This window comes from Triplophysa rosa, linkage group LG23 (genome assembly GCF_024868665.1).
Source record: "Triplophysa rosa linkage group LG23, Trosa_1v2, whole genome shotgun sequence".
Classification (NCBI taxonomy): domain Eukaryota; kingdom Metazoa; phylum Chordata; class Actinopteri; order Cypriniformes; family Nemacheilidae; genus Triplophysa; species Triplophysa rosa.
This window is the reverse complement of record NC_079912.1, coordinates 2,941,107-2,952,071: the sequence shown is the minus strand read 5'-3', so window position 1 is coordinate 2,952,071 and position 10,965 is coordinate 2,941,107.

Below are 10,965 nucleotides of genomic sequence, written 5' to 3'. Positions count from 1 at the left end.
GAATTACTGCATCAATGCGGCGTGGCATGGAGGCAATCAGCCAAAGTCATCTTTTCAGATGACAGTAAATTTTGCATTTCATTTGGAAATCAAGGTCCCAGAGTCTGGAGGAAGAGTGGAGAAAAACAGAATCCATGTTGCTTGCTGTCCAGTGTGAATTTTCCACAGTCAGTGATGATTTGGGCTGCCATGTCATTGGTCCACTGTGGTTTCTGAAGTCCACATGAACCCATCTCACGCGCTTCAGCCATATCGCTGAGCTATCCCCAGGAGGCTAAAGAGGGAGAGGCGACTCGGTCCCGTTTAAAAAACGAGATGTTCGCATTCTCCCTCTAGCCTGAGAGCAGCGTGTTCAGTCCCCAAGCACTCGAAACAAAACTCATGCGAGTAGTAATCACAGAGGAGCCTCTCGCAAGGAGGGACGCATCTCTTCTCTGACTCTGCCATTTTAAGTAATGTATCTATATCTATGTAAAGAGACAACTATCTAAGAGAAGACTTTTTCCCCACAAACAAATAGCAATGTGCATACACACAAAGCGGTCCTTGAAGACAAAAGAACCCGAAGATATGTTAATTTCAGGCGTATTTATAGATCTCAGGTGTGTGTAATTACGTCACAGCACCGAGGTTAAGTCAAATATTTAAGTCAAAATGTGGGTATTGCGGTAAGTTGAGTTTTATATTATCTGACCATGAAGGTTTAAATAATACCTCGCCAAGTTAGCGCTTGGCTACACAACTACTTTTTGTCCCTTGCGTTGTTGCTGGTGTCCACATTATTGAAAAGTTTGTAACATCCGTAGTATACGATGTTGTTTGAAAACTCTTTGTTTCCTAGGCATGTATATGGTTATGTATTAAAGCGTTTTAAATTCAATGTTACAGTTACCTCCACAATTCGGAAAACAACACACATAAGACTGCTGCTTTTCTTAAATGTTTTTCTTAAATTTTGGGGGTTTTGTGTAATTATTTTAAATGTAATTAATGACACATGACTCTCTTTCAACACAGAATAAATTCACATCAGAATAAATTCACCTCATAATCAGGCAGTGATTACTTATCTGCTGCAGGATTTAAAGACGACTTTTGTAGATGCAGAAGCTGAGTGTATAAAAGGTAATCATAAAAATGGTATTGTAATTATTTTTATGACCCTCATTTTTATCCTTGTTTTAATCTGAATTGTTTTTGTTGCTAATCTGAATTATTTTTTTATTTAGCATGTTGCAGGACTTACTATGAGACATTGCGGAGGAAATACTCTTTGTGTCGGCCAGGAAAGTCCCAGCTAAGAGACTCCATTAAGGCAGGAGCTAAAACCGACAAAGGAAAAGACGAGTAAGTGTAGAAATTCATCTATGTATTAAGTTTGGTACATCTCTAGTAGTTTTTAAGGGTTAACATATGGTGTATTTTGCAGTTGCTGGAGTCCAAGACCAGGGTCATTCAAACAGATGCAGAGAGAGAACTGTGGCAGACTGCAAAGCTGGAACTGATATCATCATGAGGAGGATGCCATTGTGGATGAAAGGCCGTTGTGGGTTGTGATGTCTCCACCTCACAGGAACCAACAGTTGACCGATCTTTGCCAGCAGCTTCAGCACAAATTGGAGGCGAATATGCGCTACGCTCTAACACACCATCAGCATGTTAGAGCTGATGGAACTGAGCCAGAAGGACACTCACTTTTGGTACTTTAACAAGCACTACCTGTGTGTTTTAGTGTTGCTTTTAATGTAATTGCACCTTTATAAATGCACATTTGTTCAGTTTTTTCCTTGTTTTCTTTTTTCCTTTTTCACGTTTAAAGACAGCTCATAAATCGCTTATCTCACCCAAGCTCTCATAGCGTGAACTGAAGCTAAGTTTTATTACATAAAATAAACAGAAATCAATAAAATTAATTGACAGGAGAATTTTAGTAAAAATGTAGTAAATGTTTACATTACAAGTATTTTTTTTTAACCCGTTACATTCACCCTTTCTGGATTTCACTAAAATCCACACTGGACTCCAAACAACCACTTAACTGCTACAGGTTCCCAACGACCCATTCGTCAATTCAACTTGTAAGTTACCTGCCAACAGGTTAGAAAACTCAAGGGGGATCAGTCCTCGATTTCCCATAGAACAATATGATGCCTTGTACACCATAACATAGCTTGACCTTTCCAATTAAAATCTGAGTCCACAATATATTCTCATCAGAAAAATTAGAATAATGGGGTTCGCTCTTGAGAACCTATCAACTCCAACTAGTTTAGAAAAGGCCAATGAAATTGGCAAAAGAAATTTGCATGCCGGACTCCGTCCCCGGATATCCGGGTATGAAGGGGAGACGGCGTGCTTCATTCGTTTTTCGGAGCCTTCACACATGATCGACTTCGAGACTTCAACTCTACACCGAATTACTGCTGGAATCTTAAGACGTGGTGCAGCGGACTGTCCCTTCCTGTGTCGAGCCGACAGATGGGGTTCCCATGGAAAATGCCACAACGCTGTGCCCTGTCACAATCTCTAGCGAAGCGATGGTGACTGGCCTGGGCGTGTCAGCCGTGAGCGCTACCGCGAAATTGTAACCTACCAGTGGATAGGTAGGGGATCCCAGAGCTTCTTTTGAAGATGGGAAGGCCCCTGCCTTCGGCCCTCACAGGCGGCGGCCTTGTTTCTCTAACAGCGAGAAGCCGCCCGGTACCGTAAGGCCACTGGGTAAGCGCTACTTCCTCAATAGGGGATGCGCTACAGAGACCACTTCCTACCGTAGGGAGGAGCTTTAGTGGAGATACCAACATGGTCTCGCCATTTAGGGGAGAACTCATGGGAAAATGTGCGGACTGAAGGAGTTAACTGCAAGGTGGAGGTCCACCTAGGGAAGGTCATGGGTTGCCAAGGTGGGAACCAATCATGAGGATACATCAGACGGAACCGCCCTGCTGGGGGGTTACAACGTCCGGTAGCACTAGGTCCGGTTAGAGCTATGTTGTGGATAACTCAGTTGGTACCCGGCCTAAGGGGCAAGGCTGCTCTGCCCAGCCTGTCCCTTATGCCACAACGCGTGCTTCCCGCTGCAGCTGTCGTGAGAGGTCTCAGGCTCCTCAATGCAGCACTAATCCTCGAATGCAGCACTAAGGTCTAGCAGCACCAATAATGAGATACAACCTCGGTCAGACGCCAATAGCAGATCATTTGTAACTCTGATCAAAGCAGTCTCTGTACTATGACATGCTCTAAATCCAGACTGGAATTCTTCATTGATGTCATTCCTTTGGAGGAAGGAGCATAAATGAGTTGAAAATACTTTTTCCAGAAATTTAGATATGAAAGGTAAATTCGATATAGGCCTTTAGTTCCCTAGTTCTGTACGATCGAGCTGGGGTTTTTCTTAGCAACTTGTTTTGCTGTCTGATTTGTACAGGGGAACGCGCGGGCCAGCTTTGTCAAATGGTCAGTTATGACGAGCACATCTACAGAGCGTTTCTTCGCATCTTCAGCAGTCCAGAAATCTAGACAGACTAACTCCATGGGCATGGAAGTCTTGATGCTTTCAAGCGGACCCCGTACAGATGGTTCTGGGGTCTTAGCTAAGATGCATCTTTGACATTGTCTGATGTACTTGCACACATCCCGTCCCATTCCTGGCCAGTAAAAATGTTGACAGGTCAGATGAACTGTCCTTGCTTGCCCCTGATGACCTGCAAGATCATTGTACTCCATTAAGGACCTGTTCCTTAAGGCTGGAAGGTAAGACCAACTGATGCTGTTTCTGCTTACTGTAGGGGTCTCACGCGACTCCGTACAGTATCTCCTCTTGGATCCTTAGCTTGTCCCATTGTGTGCAAAGAGAGAGGGCTTTGGAACTCATTCTGGTATTCTCTCGCCTTGATGGTTGGCGTTTTAGCTTCACAAAAATAAAGCACTTTGGAAATGCTTGGATCAGCCTCTTGGCTTTCCTGAATTTCACTTGCAGTGATTGCAGGGAGAACATCAAAGCCACCTGGTACAGAATCCAGAAGGGACTAGTTGCACAACTCTTGTATGGGATGTTACTTCCCATTAATCATGCAGGCTTAAACAAGCTTCAACAGTAGCTCTGTCTGAAATTGTGGCAGTATGAGACTGAAGAGAGACTGGTAGGTTCTGAGGAAAGACGTTCCGAACTCCATCTCCGTTGACTACTTCAGCTTTAGCCAACCAGTCACAGTAGCGTTCAGTCATAACGAAGGGATCTCTGCTCAATGCGTCAGCCGCTATATTTTTACTCCCTGATATGTGCCTCAGCTCAAAGGTGAAGGCTGCGAGCGTGGATACCCAATGCTGCTCACAAGCATCGAGTTTGGCCTTGGTCATGACATAAGTGAGCAGATTGTTGTCAGTCCATACGGTGAATGAATGACCTTTCAACCAGTGGCTGAACTTTTCGCACACACTCCACTTGAGTGCCAAAAACTCGAGCTTGTGAACTGGATAATTCCTCTTTAAGCTGCTTAGGGTCCTGCTCGCGAGAGCAATTGGGCGGGCCCACTCTTCTCCTGCAGGAACCTGGGACAGTACAGCTCCCAATCCGTCAAGGAAAGCGTCAATGGCCAATATCAATGGACGAGTGAAATCAGGGTGTGCCAATACCACGCTGTGTAACAAGCTCTCCTTGAGACTGCTTATGGCTTTATCACACTCCAGTGTCCAATCTGTGGGCTTGAGCTTTCTGTAAGTTCCCACTTTGGCATCTCCCTTAACCCCTCTCTTCTTCCTCTGCCCAGCTGTTAAGGCAAAGAGTGGTTTTGCTATAGATGAACAGCCATGGATGAAATGTTGGTAGTAGAAAATCATACCAAGTACTGATTTTATTCTCCGAGCAGATGGAGTACATCCGTCATCTTCCATGAAATCGAACTTGGACAATCTCGAGATGACTTGAACTTAGGAAGGATCCACAGAGACCCCATTACAGTCTATAATGTGTCCCAGAAACTCAACGGAGGCCCGAAGTAGGTGGCATTTCTTTGGGCCCAACTTGAGATTGTACTGCCTCAGGCGACTAAAAAGAAGTCGTCCAGACAGCACAATAAGCAACTAAAATTCAAATGTCTGAAGATGCTCATCCTCATGTGTATGAAAGAGGCGGGGATATTGCATAACCCTTGGCGTATGCGGTTATACTTGTGCAATCCTACAATAGTCTTGTATGCAGTGTATTTCTTGTACTCTTCAGCCATCGGGATATTATAGAACCCTGATGTCAGGTCCATGGTACTAAAGAGGACATTGCCAGAGCAGATAAACAATCAGATTGGTGTGGAAGTGGATGCGCATTTTTTATGGTTCTTGCGTTCAGCCATCTGAAGTCTGTACATATCCTCAGAGTGCCATCCTTTTTCCACACCAATACTAACGGGAAAACATCATTGTATGTCTCAAGTAACTGCACTAGCTTCTCTTTAGTTGCAGGACTCACAGAACAAGATCTGATGTCAAGATCAGTGATACCCACAGCTTCCATCCTCTGTCTGAAATCGGATGATGTGTTAGACAAACATTAACTCTCTTTTTCAGACTCCTCGAGTTGATTCAGCCCTTGGAAGAGTTCATAATCTTCAACAGCAATGCATGGGGATACATCTGCTATTATCCGATTTCTCTTAAGAGTGATTGGCTTGTCAGAGAAGTTTGTGACTTTGACTGCGACCCAATGATCTCACCATAATGGTGTGGCAACACGGCCGACAATAATGTAACACAGATCTTGAGCTTTCCCCAAACTAAATGCTCTTTCTTGGGCTGAAGAGTAACATGCTGATGCAACTTAACTTATCCTACTTTGTCTGGCAACTCTGCTCCCTTCCAGCGATATGTGTTGACCATTACATCTAGAAACTGCTCATATCCTGCTGCTGGCTCTGAAGAGTGATTAGAAACAAGCCTCCAGTAATCACTGTTACCCTTCATGCGATGTGCAAGAAATTTGATCACATTCGCTGAGCAGGTACGACAAGGACAGGAACTAAGCAACTTTCTCCATGAATCTTTAACTCCACTTCATACATGCTGTCATGGGTCTGCTTCATTTAGTCATGTTTTTCTTGGTCCTGTAGCAGAGTCATGGCAAAGCCTTTGGTTATGTGTGGAGAGAAACATATTATTGTCCTTTTGACAATAATATACGTTCTCTCCAGTGTCTCGTCATTGGCCCCGTTCCTCTCGTTTCCTTGTTATCTTTCCCTAAGTGTTTGATTACCCACACCTGCCCTGTGTCGTTATCCCTCGTTTGTGTTCCCCTATAAATGCCCTCTTGTTTCATTGTCCGGTGCTCGTTCGTTGTCTCATGTGCATGTGTTCGTAGTGTTGGATGTATCCTGTTCCTGGTTCTATTCTCGTGTTGTTGTACTGTGTACCTCATATATTGTGTCGTCTTGCTGTGAGTACTTTGCCTTGCCCTTGTTTTCCCCTATTATGTTTTTGGTCGTGGTTTTCTAGTTAGGTTTTAGTTGTTCCTGTCTTTTCATTTTGCCCCCACGTGGGAAGTCTTTGTTTTGTTTATACAGATTTCTTAGTTTCGTTTTTCCCCCATCGAGGGTATTTGTTTCTGTTTTTGTTATAATAAAGTCTTGTTTAACCCCTTCACTGCCTGCCTGCGCTTGAGTTCTCTTCTCTCCACGCCACCTTTTGTGACACATGCATTTTGGCTTTGTGGCTTTTCCTCCACTTTTGGCTTAAGTGGCGTGCGTTCGGGCAGCACATTCTCACTTAACATCTTTCTTTCTGCTTCAGCACTGAAAGTGCAAGCCATGGAGCCTGTATCAAACATCCATTTTATTACAAACTTATTGATTACACTGACTGGCGCATATAACAGTTCATCAAATGTTTCGATGGTCTGGACATTCTGTGCTATCATGCTGACCCCTTCTGGAGCTTGTGCACATTCCCTTTCATAAAGTTGATGGGGGTCAGCACTTTCTAGGGGTTGTTCGTTTGTGCTCACGCATCCCCCTTCCAAGCGTGAGCCATCGCATTTAAATTTAACTGGCTGTGTGTTGCTGCAGGCCTTGGTCCGAAGGCCTCATTTGCACAGTCTCTCTTACAATGTCCAGGTTAAAAGCATGCAAAGCACAGATGTTCTCGCTGACAGTGAGTTACAGTGGAATGTTCATGGGACTTGCAGACTCTACAAAGCTTACTCTGAGGCTGGCGTGGCGGCATTTGCTTAACCATACCCTGAGTATTTTGTGATAATGGATGGTCTAGGAGGCTGACCAAACTTTTCATGCAGTTGTCGTCAGTTATGGGGTGCATAAGATTAGCTCTGCCCAAGCTATATGGTTCTGTTGTGGAGCCATGCTCAATGACGTCATCATCTTTGGATGTCTGAACGTGAGCTGTGACATGCATTGTTGCAGCAAAACACTTTGGCCTAACTGACACCTGCTCTTTTAATTCAGCTTGGTATCTGTCAAGCTGTTCTTGAATCTATTGTGCAGTCCATTTTTTCTGTGGCTTTGAATCTGAATACTGCTGCTAGCATTGAGTCAGGGCAGTGCTTCACAAACATCATATCCATTTCTTGGCACGGATCATCCATTTGTCGTGCGAGTCTTTTCAAAGCCTCCTCTGTAAGATCGGCTGCTTTGTTCAATCTCACCCAGTACTCAATAGGATTCTCTCCTACTAATGGCATAGTGCTGTAGAAATCAGCCAAGGGCATACATGAATACTTGGCATCGCTAAAATGTTGTTTCAGGATATCAATGATCACTTTTGGATTCTCAACTGGGTGTAAAGCTAATTTACAAAGAAGTGTTACTCTGATTACATCTTTAGCTTTGCATATTAGTCTGCATAAGATCTCTTGATGCTGCTCTTATACCGGTATCCCTCTCTTTCGCAGATATGTGTCCATCATCTCCTCCCATTCATGCACAGTGAGTTTGTCAGACCCATCACCACGGTACACTGGGGGTATACGGCATTACCATCTTTACTACAGTTAGATTAATTGAGGGTATGTCTGAGAGTGCTTGACTGCAACCCAACCCTTGTGTCTGTGCACTTGTGTTCTCACCATCTTTCTGAGATGTTAACATGGTTTGTCCTACTTGTTGGGCAATCTGTGCTATTAAACACTGCCAATTTGGATCATTTATGTCTGGGATAGCTAAAGGCAAAGGACTGAATCCATGGTCAATTTCTCGTGTAGAACATAACAAAGGTCTTCTAATAATGTTGCCAAGGGGCAGCATGTACAGTATATGGAGAATAGCAAGGGTCCTAAAACCGATCCATGAGGTAATGCATAATTTACTTGCGTTAGAGTTGACGATTCCTCATTTAAATGGACAAATTTATATCTGTCTGATAAGTTAGATCTGAACCATTGTAGTGCCTGTCCCTGAATACCGGTATAAAGCGATCTAAAAGTATGTTATGGTCTACAGCAGTGGTCACCAACCCTGTTCCTGGAGATCGACCGTCCTGCAGACTGCAGCTCCAACCCTGCTTCAGCACACCTGTCTGTAATTATAAAGCAAACCTGAACACCTTGATTAGATAGTTCAGGTGTGTTTGATTGGGGTTAGAGCTGAAATCTTCAGGACGGTCGATCTCCAGGAGCAGGGTTGGTGACCACTGGTCTACAGTATCGAAAAGGTCATGAGGGACTAGGAGTGAGGTGTTACCTTTATCTGATGCTATAAGCAGGTCGTTTGTAATTTTACAGGTAAGGTAAGGGAAATTTGAAATCAGTCTATAGCTTCCTAGTTCATTGTGGTCTAAGTTTAGTTTCTTGATAAGAGCCTAGATTAATTGACGAGTTGATAATGTTATTGATGTTTTGTGTTACTCCAAAAGAGTATAGTAGCTCTGTAAATGCCACTGCTAATTCATCATTAGCACTATCTACATGGGTATTAAAATCTCAGACAATCAGTACTTTATCAACGTTAACCAATAGGTCTAATAAGAAGTCCGCGAACTCTTTCAAAAAATCAGTGTAGGGCCCAGGGGGTCTATAAACAATAGCCAGTGTAAGAGAAAGCAATGTTTTTTAACTTTGTTTGGAACAATTAATGTCAACGAAAGCACATCAAATTATTTAAATATATGCTCCATTCTCTGAGTTACACCTCGACCAACTGGACGTGGCTCATGCATATGACAGTAGCTTGGTGGGGTAGACTCATTTAGACAGAAATAATCATTTGGTTTAAGCCAGGTTTCGGTAAGGAAGAGTATATCAAAACTGTTGTCTGTGATCATTTCATTTACAATAACTGCCTTTGAACTTAGTGATCTAATATTAAGTAGCCCGAACTTTATGAGTTGATTTTACCCATTTATTACAATGTCTTCAGGTTTAATCACGATCAGATTTTTTCTCTGACTTTTACCGAACTTATTTTTTTGTTTTATTATTCGGGGGACAGACACAGTCTCTATGCATTTGGAAGCCATACCATTTTTAACAGTTGAGTGGGAGGAACACCAAAATGAATAACAAAGAGCAGCTTCTGTTCAATACACCATGACATTAACCATTGATTAAGAGCAAATAGTCTACTGAACCTAGGTAGGAAGTGGCCGTGATACAATGATCCTCGCCGTGGGCGATGCGTTGCCTACTGTCTCGATCAAACTCCTGAAGTCCCTCTTCAGGATCGTCGACTGCCGCATCCTGATGTCATTCAACACCATCTGCAGCATGATAGCTCCGATGTTAGCGTCGTCCTTCAAAATCGCAGGTACCTGCGCAGAGACATCAAGAAAACGGGCAACAGGAAAACAGTGAGTGTGCACCTTACCTTGAGTGGAGGAAGTGCGTACGTTCCGGACGTTTGAGTCTCCAATGACCACAGCATTGCATTCCGTCTCACAGAGGGCGGAAAAGCGGTTCCTGGTCGGAGTCTCGAAGATTGGTGGTGACAGTGGGAGAGAGGTCATCGCTCCGGTCCTGGCTTGCGCCTTTCACTGTGGGTATAACCCCCTCTCTTTCTCTCAACAGGTAGTGGTCTAGCTTTTGTTGAAACTAGTAACTTTGTATTAGCACCTATTGTATTATTGCTCCTGTATGACATATCGCTTATTGCTCCCTGAACTCTCTGTAAGTCGCTTTGGATAAAAGCTTCTGCTAAACGACTAAATGTAAATGTATATACCCAGCTAACACATGACGCACCGGTTACGTGATGTATTGGTCATTTTTGGTAAATTCATGACTTACCAGCTGGCAACGTAGCTGGCACGTTCCAGGCATGTCATTTCTTTACCATTAAATGACCAATTCATGATGTCGCCTGCACAAACACCTGATGTTACAAGATAACCAAGGACGGTCCAGGTACTATATTCATACTATTTTGAAAATAACATGACCTACGGGTAACGTAAGTGGCACGTTGTGGGCACGTAATTTCATTACCAATAAAATTCTGATTAACATTAATGATACATGCCGCTTACTATATAAATATGCATAATTAAAATGCTTTTAGTCAGGACATTGTAAATCTGTTTATTAAATAAGACAAGAGATATTTAATACTCTACATGCAGGCCGCTCTCTGCTGTATGGGAATGTAAGGGTTTTGACTAGAAGGGATACAGCTACCTACCCTGGTCATGCGCACTTCAATGCCGCATAATTTTTGTCACGCTGAAAACAGTTGATTCATTTTTTTATTATTGCAAGGTTAGGTTTAGGGTTGGGATAGGTGAAGGCGTAAGCTAATGTTATTTATTGCAATTATATGGTGAGATTATGCACCCCATCCGTCCGTAACTGTATCCCTTCTAACAATGTAACAGTGTGCGCCTCCTGCACGCTCATGTTCAGAACAGCATGTGGCCAGCAGAGCTGCATCTTACAGGAGGACTGATAGTTTCTCCTGTCAGCGTTCTGGTAGACGGAGAGCACACCACGGAGGTAGATAAGAAAAAGGAGTTTATTTCAAAAACAGGAATATCCAA